The sequence below is a fragment of the Protopterus annectens genome, chromosome 1.part0, assembly GCF_019279795.1.
Source record: "Protopterus annectens isolate FY-2018-M chromosome 1.part0, PAN1.0, whole genome shotgun sequence".
Taxonomy (NCBI): Eukaryota; Metazoa; Chordata; order Ceratodontiformes; family Protopteridae; genus Protopterus; species Protopterus annectens.
Genome location: NC_056725.1, coordinates 1,894,638,150 through 1,894,650,237, shown reverse-complemented (window position 1 = coordinate 1,894,650,237; position 12,088 = coordinate 1,894,638,150). Strand labels below are relative to the sequence as shown.

General features: G+C 43.7%; 1 long non-coding RNA gene across 1 annotated transcript in view; it reads left to right on the top strand.

The window, feature by feature from the left end:
- Positions 1 to 12,088, top strand: part of LOC122800756 — a 98,716-nt gene that overhangs the window by 28,212 nt on the left and 58,416 nt on the right. The window contains exon 2 of the long non-coding RNA XR_006364638.1: positions 9,879 to 10,031. This is a non-coding gene — a long non-coding RNA (uncharacterized LOC122800756). The remainder of the gene's footprint in view (positions 1 to 9,878; positions 10,032 to 12,088) is intronic.

Below are 12,088 nucleotides of genomic sequence, written 5' to 3'. Positions count from 1 at the left end.
ACTCTTCCATTAAAGCCCACCTGTCTGCCATCAATGCCTGCTTGCCTCTTGACCCTCCTCATGTCCAGGACGGATGTCAAGAGGAGTCTTCCATCTTAAACCACATATAAAACATATTTCTTCTCCCTGGGATCTCAGCTTTATGCTGGAAAAACTTACTGAGCCCCCTTTCAAGCCAGCAGCTTCTCTCACACTAAAATTCTGCACCAGGAAGTCTGTCCTTCTGTTGGCTTTTACCTCTGCCTGCAGTGTGTCTAAACTTCAAGCGCTTATGGCTATACCACCCTTTCGTTTTCCACTGAGACATGATGACTCTCTGGGCCTATCTGTCATTCATGTATAAGGTGGTGAATGAGATGTCTCAATCAGGCTGTCCACCTGACCACCTTTTTTTCTGATCTCCAGAGTAAGGGGAAAGGATCCACTCTTACTAGACATTCACAGGAAGCTAAGGTTCTACTTGAAGCGAAACCTGTCAGAAAAACTGACCAGCTTTGTTTCATTCATGGATTCCATTTTGGGCCAGCCAATCTCTAAGCAAACCATAGCTTCTTGGAATATTGAAGGCTGTCTCTTTCTGTCCCACACAGTATGGGAAATCATTAATTTCCTGCCCAAAAGCACATTCCAGTCTGGCAGTAGCCTCTTCTGGGGCCTCCCACAAGGGTGTAGATGCCAGGTCCATCCTGGAAACGGCCGCTTGGTCTTCTGTGCACACTTTCAACAAGCATTGCAAGATTGATGCTTTTCCAGATCCAGGGCTCTTTGCTAGGTCTGCCCTGTCTGGTTTGCTTGATAGCTCATCCTCCCTTTAGCCAACCTCCCTCTTCTACCTCCTTCAGATCTAGGAATCACCCGTATGTTAAGAATACTGCACAGTGGTTTCAAGTTAGGCCATAGTACAGTTGTGTACAAACCTACCATAACAGTAGATGACCTGATTTGTTGCGGTATTTCTTCCCTCCTTCTCTCCCCCACCCATCTTCCTCTTCACCAGTATTTTCTTTCCCTCTTTTGTAAGCTGTCACCTGTACACTGCTTTTGCGGGAGTTTACTTGCTACTTCGAACTACACCCCTAGCTTGACCAGATGTTCGTGTTTCACAGTTGCAGTCATTACATTTGGGTAATCCTGCTGGCAGGTTGCCCTCAGCCGGCCTGAATTCCCAAGTCCTGGGTCCTGCGTCGGCTGCTGTCACCCCTTCCCTGACGTCAGAAGCAGCAGACACCATTTTCTTCCGTCTTTCTTGCCGCGCAGTGCCTGAAGCATAAGCAGTTTGCAAGTGCCGGTCGGCCGACTCCTAAGATTTTCGTGTTAAGATCCGAGGTCTCCAATAAAGCTAAGTACCCCGTTGGGGAAACTTTTTTTTTCTTGCTCCTGACCGATGTCAGAAAAAGTTAATTGTATTTCTTGTGGAAGGCAAATACCTCAAGAATTTTCATTCTTACTGTAGTCCTTGCCTAGGCCCTGATCACAACGTTTTTGGTTGTCTGTTTTGTGCTAGATTTAACCAACGCACTATTAAGCATCGGTATGATTTTGCTTTAAACTATTTTGGACGCCGGTTTAATTATCCAGAAATGTCGCCTGATAGCCATCCGACTACCGGAGTTCACAAAAAACACAAAGAAAAGGAAAGAGACAACAGAGGCCTAAAACAGACGACAAAGCTTCTCCTAAGCTAGTCGCCGGTCCTCAGTGAGGCGCTTTCGCAGCCCCTGATGCCCACTACTTTAGAGTCAGAGGCCGCTACCGACTCCCACGTGGAGTCGGCCATGCCGCTGGAAACTCAAGGTATTGGACCCTCTGATATTATCCCTTCAGATGGGTCTGGAGCCGCTGAGCAGGCACCGGCTTCTGAGGGTGTATTCAGACCTAAACATTTTTACACCAAACCAACTTCAGCTTCAAAGGCAAAGACTAAAGCACCTTCCAAAGCAAAGAAACAAACTCAAGAGCCACGTGGTCAGGCCTCTATGCCCAAAAAACAGATGCTCAAAATGGCCAAAGACTTGATTACCTTGATCAGGGGTTCCCATCCCCCGCCTGAAAGAGGCCTAGGCAAGAGACTGACTATAAATCTTCTGATCAGGTTTCCATTTCTTCTGGTTCCTCTTCTGATCAGGAATATTCTTTTCCCCCCTGTGAGGATTCTGATGCTGAAGAATCTATACCTTCAGCTTCTCCAGAGGACTATTCTTTTGGGGAAACCTTACATACCATGAGGGAGCATTTCCACTGGGAGAGCCAAGATTTTTCAGAATCTAAAAAGAGGCTCAGAGATTTCCTTTTACTACCTCAACACAAGCCGCTAGCCCGTCCCATCTGTGTTTAGACACTGTAGATGTGTGTTCGGTGTCTAGTCTTACCCCTGACTCCTTACCTCCAGCTCCTGTTAAGCCTGACAGATATTACAGGGTTCCTGACTCTCATAAATTCCTTTTTAAAAAACCTGCTGCAGACCCAGAAACTATTTCTCAGGGTCCCAAAGGAGTTAAGGCTTCCGCTGCAAAAAAAACCTACCCCTTCTGACAGATTCCAGGGCACTGGATAGATGGGGGAAAAAGGTTTACACATCTGCTACTTTGGCTATAAGGGCTTTAAACTGTCAATTTCATATGCTCAAATATCAGCAACATGTCATGACGCTGCTTAAACAGAAAATGTTAATCTCTGAATGTGCAGAAAACAAGGAAATGCAGGATTTATTGCATGCAGCTGAACCAAGTTGGAAAGCATACTTTGCAATGTGGTTTTGATTCTTTAGAGGCCTCCTGCAGGGCCGCAGTCACAGGTTCTGTTATTAAGAGGCATGCTTGGTTAAAGGAACAAAATTTGCGTTATGTTAAAGCTAAATTATTAGATGCACCTTTACAGCATGATACTTTGTTTGGTGTTAAGGCAGAAGAGGTGTTGAGGAAAACTGAGGATAAAGCTAAATCTATGCAAACGGTCAAAGATTTCTTACAAGTACAGCCACCTAGGTTTAGTAGACACTGACCAACAAAGAATTGGGCCTTTCCTGTGTCAGACAGACCTCAGAGGCAGATCCAGACGCCCTAGAGGTAGATCCCAGGTGCAAGGATCATACCGCCCAAAGCAATGGGGGACTTCTACCTCCAAAGTTGGAGAAGACAAATCACAACCATACAGGAAACAGCCTCATTGACTTCCCCCTGCCTGCTCCAAGCACTTATTTCCTGGCAGCACCATTAGGGGGAAAATTAGCACTTTTTTTCTCAAAATTGGCACATTATAACCCAGGACAAGTGGGTCCTAAATATCGTGTCACAAGGCTAAAAGTTCCATTTCCATACCCTGCCAAAGGCAAACGGCTGGACAGATCTGCCAAAAAATCAATGGGCAGAGGCACAAAAACAGTCTTATCCCTCATGGACATGGGGGCTGTTCAAGTACCAGAGCAAGAGCAGGGACAAGGATTTTACTCTACAGTTCTTGTTACCCAGAAAGGACAAGGCCTGGAGGCCAGTACTGGACCTATCTATTTTGAACACATTCCTGGATATTCCAAAATTCAAGATGTTGACTTTGCAGCAGCTTCTGCCCATGCTGGGCAAGAACACTTGGCTTGTGACTTTAGACCTAAAAGAGGCATACCTGCATGTTCCAATCAGACAAATATGCAGAAGATTCCTCAGATTCAAGGCTGGTTCAGTTCATTACCAATTCTCTGCACTGCCCTTTGGCTTATCTAGTGCGCCCAGGGTCTTTACATAGTGTCTGGCACCAGTAATTGTATTTTGCAGACAGAGGAGTACAAATATATCCTTACCTGGACGACCGTCTAATTCAAGCAGAGAACAAGGACATTCTTCTACAGCATCTGGCATTTGTGAAAAGACTTCTAACATGCCTAGGGTACACAGTCAACAAAAATAAATCAAAACTAGTACCCTCTCAAGAGATGATATTCCTGGGTGCAAGCTTAAATACAGCTGCCCATATGGCTTATCTCATGCCAGAAAAACAAAGGCAACTGACTACCTATTTCAAAATGTTGGCAACAAAGGCCCAGTTATCTGCAAGAAAAATTCTGCAGGCTTTGGGCTTCATGGCATCCTATTAATTCCATATGCAAGGCTGCATATGAGGAAACTTCAATGGTACCAAAAAAGTGTTTGGACTCAACATTGCCACAGCCTGGAAACTATGATTACTCTCATTCCCCTGCCTGCAGCAGGAGTTTCGATGGTGGGCAAAGGCTTGTCACCAAAACAAGGGACAGCCATTCACATTACCCCTAGCCAGGCAGACACTAACAACGGATGCATCAGATTATGCCTGGGGGGCCCACACAGCAGGAAGATGCATTCAGGGCACATGGACTTCAAACCAAATGCATTTACATATCAATCAAAAAGAGATGCTAGCCGTTCAAAATGCCCCGACAGTCTCAAGGACCTACTTCAACCAGGACAACTACGGATAAAGACGGCCAACACCACCGTCATGTGGTATATAAACAAGCAGGGGGGGAACACATTCTTACCCCCTTTGCGGACTAGCCATGACTTTGTGGAACACAGCATTGACCTACCAAGTACATTTGCAGGCACAATTCTTGCCAGGAAGGAAAAATACTCTGGCAGACGAAGCAGAAACCTCATGGATCCCCACGTCTTTAACATGATGACAAAGAAATGGGGATGCCCGGACATGGATCTATTTGCCTCCCCTCACAACTACCAACTAAAAAGATTCTGCACAAGGATTTATCACAGACAAGCTTGGAGAGTGAACACCCTATCAGTATATGCATTTCCCCCTCTGCCTCTCCTCCCCAAGGTACTTCTAAAGGTCAGACAGGAGAAGCCAAAGATGATACTGACTGCCCCAGACTGGCCCCGCCAGTACTGGTATCCAGTACTAAGGAGCTTGTCTCTATACCCAGCTTGGACCTTGCCTCTAATATCTCATCTACTGTCCCAGCAAAACAGTCAGATCCTACACAGTTAACTTAGAACTTTAAACCTGGCAGCATGGCGAATAATGTAGTCATACAAAACACACCTCTCAGTAAAGCTGTGATGGATGTCATTTTGGAAGCCAGAAGGCCTAGTACTAGAAAATCTTATGCAGGAAAATGGAAGAGATTCTGTGCTTGGAACCAGGCACAAGGAACTGATACAACTGTACCAAATATTCCTCAGATTTTGCAATACTTAACTGAGATGCTGGACAAAGGCTTATCTTTTTAATCTATTAAAATTCATGCCTCTGCCATTTCGGCTCATTGCAATGTAGAGCCACCGATCTTTTCTCATCCCTTATTAAAGCAGTACCTCAGAGGAGCCAAAAATTTAAGACCTCCAAGGAGATCACCAGTGCCTGCATGGGACCACAACCATGTCTTGGAAAAACTCACCCTGCCTCCTTTTGAGCCAGCTGCTAGTGCTGATATAAAGTTTTTATCTTGGAAAACAGCTCTGCTCCTAGCAATAACTTCTGCAAGACTAGTTGAGATACAGGCACTCATGGCTGTGGAACCTTTTATCATTTTTTATCCAGACAGGGTCTCTCTGAGGACAAACCCAACATTTATGCCTAAGGTGGTGCCCAGTGTGGCTCTCAACCAAACTATTCACCTGCCAATTTTCTATCCAAATCCACAGAACAAGGGGAAAGAATTCTGCATTCTTTGGACGTACACAGACAGCTTAGATTCTACTTTTACAGAACCAAAGTTTTCAGAAAGACAGAGCAATTACCAGTGGTATATGCTGCAGGATCACAAGGAAAGGCGATCTCAAAGCAGACTATTTCAAAGTGGATAGGTCACTGCATTCATTTCTGCTATGTACACTATGGCAAGCCAGTACCAAAGGGCATTAGGCCACACTCAACCAGAGCTGCAGCCACTTCAGCAGCCTTTCTCAGGGGCGTACCTACAAAGGACATTTTAGAGGCTGCTACTTGGAGTTCAGTGCACACCTTTACAAAGCACTATCATCTGCCATTCTACTCTAAATCCAGGGCAGGCTTTGCCACTGCAGTTCTGCAGAGCCTCATAGCCACTCCTAATGCTGTTTAGCTCCAGCCTCCCAACCTTAGCTTTGGGACTCTACCCAAATGTAATGACTGCAACAGTGAAACATGAAGAACATAGTACAGTTGTGTACACTTACCATAAATGTAGATGTTCCTGTGTATTCACTGTTGCAGTCCAGGTTACCCACCCACCATCTCCCTTCTCTTCTGATGGAACCTATCTTTCCTTCTCTGATTTATGCAACCTATGTGGTGTATTTGCTTGTAGATGAAGGTAAATTTTATATTGGTACATGTAATTATACATATATAAATTTTGGCTACCCGTTTGGGGGGCACCTGACATCTGGGGCAAGAATAACTGAAGAAAATGGCATCTGCTGCTTTTTATACCCCTGACGACCTGACGTCGGGGATGGGGCGACAGCAGCCAACGCAGGACCTAGAACTTTGGAATTCAGGCCAGCTGAGGGCAACCTGCCAGCAGGATTACCAAAATGTAATGACTGCAACAGTGAATACACTCTAGCATCTACATTTATGGTAAGTGTACACAACTGTACTTTTCCTCTCTCAGTAGTCTTCAGGCCACTGGTTTGGAGATGATCTTAGGTACTCGTGCGTACATCCATTTTATACCCTGATGCATACAAGCCCAAGTCGCAAATTGGATTTACTCCCTCGGGAATGTAAAGCTTTGGTACCCTGAAAATACCTCAGTGAACCTAGAATCCTCAAACTTTGAGTACTGCAGCAGTGATTAGTAGGACATCTACTATCATTGTAAGTTCTGACGCAGCTGTACTTTCTTGACATGGAAAACTGCCCTTGCATCTCCAAGAAGTGTCTGTGTGTTGCAAGCTTTCATAGTTGGGTGAGCATCATCTGATTTTTGTCAAAGATACGGTCTCTCTAAGAACAAACCCCTTGTTCTTGCCCAGAGTGGTTTCAGAGTTTACTTTGAATCAAGCTGTCAGTCTGACAGTTTTCTGCCTATAACCTTAAAACCAGAGAGAGGGGATTCTGCATACTCTGGACAATTCCTAGGCAGCTTTGGTGCTATCTTGGCAGAATTAAGCCCTTTAGAAAAACTGGTCAGCTGTTTCTTCTCAAGGGACAGTTGTCCTCAGCTATTTTTCCCCCAACTATGGCAATCCATTCCAGGCAATATAGAGGCACATTCTACATCTGCCTTGTTGTCTGGCATACTGAAAAGGGATAGACTTTAGAAGCATTCTAGAGGCAGTTACAAGATCCTGCTCAGTACTTCTACAAAGCATTATAAACTGGATTTCTTCTCAAGGTCCAGGGTTGGCTTTTTTTCCCTCACTGTTCTCCAGGGCTCCTGGATCTGTAACCTTCCTTCCCTTATGTTTAGGCTTTGATAATTAACACACAGCCTAAAGGCTACTGTAACAGTGGAAATGACAAACTTAGTACAGTTCTGCAAGTTGCACTTGTAACAGTAGATGTTCGAATTCCTCACTGCTGCATTAGCTGCACCCACCTATCAGTACCCCATCTTTTGTACATAATTACTTGTTGGTATGTAACATTTTGTTTACTGTCGTATCTTTTAGAGGTTCAGAATGAGTAAACTTATCCTAACCTTAGGAGCATGAAAGTCCTGAAGTCTGTTTCATTCTGACTTTTGATTTTTCTCCACTGGGCTGTCCAGTCAGTGAAAATGTGAGGTAGTCGGACTTTGTGAAGGTGGATGGTTGTTGTATCCCGGGCAGGATAAAACACACACAACTGAAGTGCTACTGCAGCACTGAGGAATTATAACACCTACTGTTATGGTAAGTACAACTTGTACAACGGTATGTTATGCGTCTGTTACTATTATCTAGTTAGTTTCATTTGGACAGTTCACTTATTTCATGCATTACTTTTTGATGAGTGATAGCTGGAAATGGTCCGTTTGTCCACCTGGTCATTCATTTATACATTGTCCAGTTGCTCTCTTATCCGGTTCAACCACCACCACTTAATGGGACCAAACTAGAGATCCTGGGTAGAATGCCAGTCGTATCACAGGATGTGCATGTAAGAATTGTATCGAGTTGTATGCTGTCATGGTAATTCAGCTGTGACCATACCTCAACTTCTTAGTGCAAGAAATCTGGGCAAAAGCCTAAAATGACAAAGGTTCAGAATTTAAATATTGCTCTTATGAACATAGAAAGATGCTAGAATAACAGGATTTGTATTAGCATGCATTTTTTTGTGGGATATGAAGTTTGTAACTCAAATATGTCATTATTTAGTGACTTCATTCCTCTGTGATTTGCCAGAATATCACAGATTTTGAGGAACAGACCAAAACTTTGAGGTAAAAATCTGGACAGTTGAGATGAATGCCTGTAGTATTTGTTTGAGTTGTGTGAGGAAACTGTATCAGATGAAAACCCACACAAATATACAAAGGATATGCAGACTCCACACACAAGGCACCTCAACCGAGAACCAAGCCCTAATTCCTGTAAAACAACAAAGCTAACAGATGTGCATTTGTATATATTCTTGTGTATTATACAATGACCCCCCCCCCCATTAATATTCCAAAACATACACACTGATTGGCTAGCGTGCCAACCCCACAGTATACCAATGGAAAAAGGTCCGGTCGCCCAGACATTTTTTCCATTGGTATAAAGTCCTGAAAACATTTTTTTAAACAAATAAAAAAAAAGAAAAAAAACGGAGCAACTGAGATTCCTTTTTTTCTACATTGCTTCTGCTTCAAAGCATTGATGTACCGGGTATGCGTGGGACACAAGTCCCATACGCATGCTCAGTACATCAAAACAAGGAAGCAGTGTACCACAACCAGTGGAAGAACAGTAATGCGCCGTTATACAAAGTCATTATTTAAGAAAAGTATTTGTTTTCTTAAATGTCATTGTATAATAGCAATAACCGACTCCGTGGTTGTGGTATATTGAAGATTTACCCACGGTTGGCTTTATTTAATCACTCGGACTTTGCCCTCATGATTAAATCACACCAACCGTGGGTAAATCTTCAATATACCACACCACACCGTCAATTATTGCTTTATTATATTACATAACTTTCTGTTAGAACTTGTGTTCCAGTACAATATTCCTGATCCACAGCTAAGTAGTTTTCACGCAGGCTTTTAATACAGTGCAAGGTAGGTTTATTAGAATGCACACTGCTTGTGTGAATCATAGATGCTGAAAAATTCTCCTGGCTGCTTAGTGTTTTGGACTTGCCAGCTCCTTGTTAACTGACTAGGGTCCGGTTCATTCCCTCCAGTACAACTCTTTTGAGTGTGTACTTTTAACTCCCAGTGGGTGTGGCTTGAGGCTTTAAAAAATGAATATATCACCTTGCACTTCTTACAAATACTCATTGACAGAGGTTGGATATCAATACATTTGTGTTTACCATCATGTATGCTTCAAGATAAAATATTCGGATATCTTGCATGTAACATGATTTTGGAGTTACTAATGCAAATATGAAGCAGCAGTATTTGACTCCTAGAGGTGCAGTAGGAGGTAACTGCAGAAACACTTGCAGACGCACTGTGCTGTAATGCGTTAATGGCCTGATGTAGTTTACACAAAAAAAGGTGCTGCTTGAAGGGTAAGTTAGTTTCTTTTGCTTTATGATGCAAGTAGTTTGGGAGCCATGTTTTAGTTTTCAAAGTTATACTTTTAGCATGGCTTTGAAAGTTTGCTTTGGGTAAACAGACTGAACTATTTCTGTTGTCAGACTTGACTGAATGAGTGTTATGTACACACCATTTTTACAGTTCCATTCTCTAGGTTATTGCTTCATAAAGTGCTGCAGGATGGAGCATGTTTTTAACCAGTGTTTTGTTTTAAATTTGACAGAACCAGACCTGAAGCCCCAAGGGTTGAATTGTCTTCCTTGAGTAACTCACTGCTGCCCGCATTTCCTTCTGATAGATTTTCTGGTAGCCAGAAATACCAGGTCCTCAAAGCAAAGCGATCACACAGAAAAGCAGACCCTGATGCTGCACATAGGTAAGATGCAATGTTAGATTTCATGTTTCAATGATTGGTTATACTGTCTTGTTACAGCAAACATAACTTTGTTTTTAAACCTGTTATATTGCTCATATCTTCATAAAACTACTCTTCCAGTGGTGACATATCTTGGCACTTGCTACATTTTAGTGATCTGCAAATTTGCGGATTTATTCTTGCACCTAACTGTAACCATTTAATAAGCAATTCGTGTCAGTTAGTCTTTTTTTGTGTTTCAGCTGCTGCTGCTTGTGTCACCTTGATTGATAGGCTGGTGTGCAGGAACCCTCTTCAGTTGTAACTATAACAATCTCACTTCCAGGAAGACTAGAGCAGCAGATAACATGAAAGTCTCGCTTGCTCAGCAGTTGATACCCATAGTCAGCTTATCCGAGCAGTATAGCTGCCAACTCCATCTCTTTTGAGGGTGCACATTGCATGCCAACGTTTTGGTTGAATTTGCACAGGCAGATGTATCTGGGTTAGTCTGATTTATATAGAACAGTTTAACGGAATAGAATAGTGGTCAAATGACCAATTAAAGGCTCAGCCTGTGTTACCTTGTAATGTAACAAGACATTTCAGTGTACAAATAACAGCGATTTACATTTGAGTAAGCATAGAAAATCGGATAGACCACGTGTATATAGAAGAGCTAATGAATCAAATACATGTATAATTACACAAGTAGACTAGAAAAGGGAAAATAGTTAAAGTAGGAATAGTAGAAGAGGTGGAGATATGGGCAATAGTAATAGTGACCTGTAAGATGCAAGGGACTATGTCATGAGTATTGGCTTTAGAGCAGTAATGATGTGGTAAGCTGAATCAGTGTGGGGATGTGTAAGTTAATCTGGTGGATCAGATGTGTGCGGTAAAGGTACCATGTAATTGAAGATACCATTCTTGCTTGTCAGATTCCATGACGTAAGACTCCCATGTATTCATTTCATTGGCTTTTAAAATTTAAAAAAAATTGTAGCTCATAAACATTTGATCTGAAGTAGGAGATTCATTTGTCTGCAACCTGTGGGTTATGGATCCGACATCGGATCCGAACCGGCATGGTTTACCAGCTATGGATCCAAGCTCTCGGCTCCTCCCCTCACCCATAATGCCCTGCTCTCCCTGCATGACCTCAGATCTTGTTTGCCGCGCTGGTGACCAGATTTGTGTTCCTAAGCTCTTCAGCTAAGTGCAGTTTTCTAGTGTTTACAGTGTTTAAATTTGTAATTTTGTGTGAAAGTTGTGAGAAAGTTTAGGTTTCCCTATTCCTTGATTATACTTTTTAGTGTTTTAAATTTAATTTTACTTTTCCCTCCCCACGCTGGTAGCGTAGTGTGTTTGGGCCTGTGTGTGCTTAGTTACTTTTGCTTTTACCCTAGTTTAAGTAACTTTTTTTGTGTACTTTGGGATGTCTGAACAACCCAAAGCAGTGTTTTCTAAGTGCTCAGAGTGTGGCCATAAGCTTTCCCCGGCTGATGGCCACACTCTGTGCGTTAGATGCCTTGGGGTTGAACACCTCACTTCTGGATGTTCCATTTGTGCAGGGTTCAACCCCAGGGCATTGAAGGAGCGGAGGTCCAAGCTTGTCTTGGCGGGTCTTTTGCCACCGGACTCGGCTCCGGCCTCCGCTCCTTCGGGGGTAACCATTTCTACGGTTGTCTCCTCTCCAGCTCCCCCTCCTCCTCCTGGGGACTCAGCCTCCCTGTAGTGGTTCGGAGGAGAGGGAAGCTAGAAAGAAGGACCAGAGGGAGAAGCACCATAGCGGCGGCCGAGACCTCTGTTTCGCCCGCCAGCCAAGCGGCTTCTCCTCCGGCCTCCTTGTCTGCTGGCTCTCCTCCTCGGCTCCGGTCTCCTGTGTGTTTTCACGGGACCTGAGGAGGAGGAGACCCGATCTCCGTCGAGGCTATCCAGGAGGCACTCAAGGCCTACCTCGGTAGCCTCGTCGAGATCAACCTATAGCCTGTCAGACGCTGATCTGGACGGATGATGAGAAGGTTCATCCAGGCCCACTAGCTAGGGACTGAGCAGGAAACGTGGGTGCAGTCTGG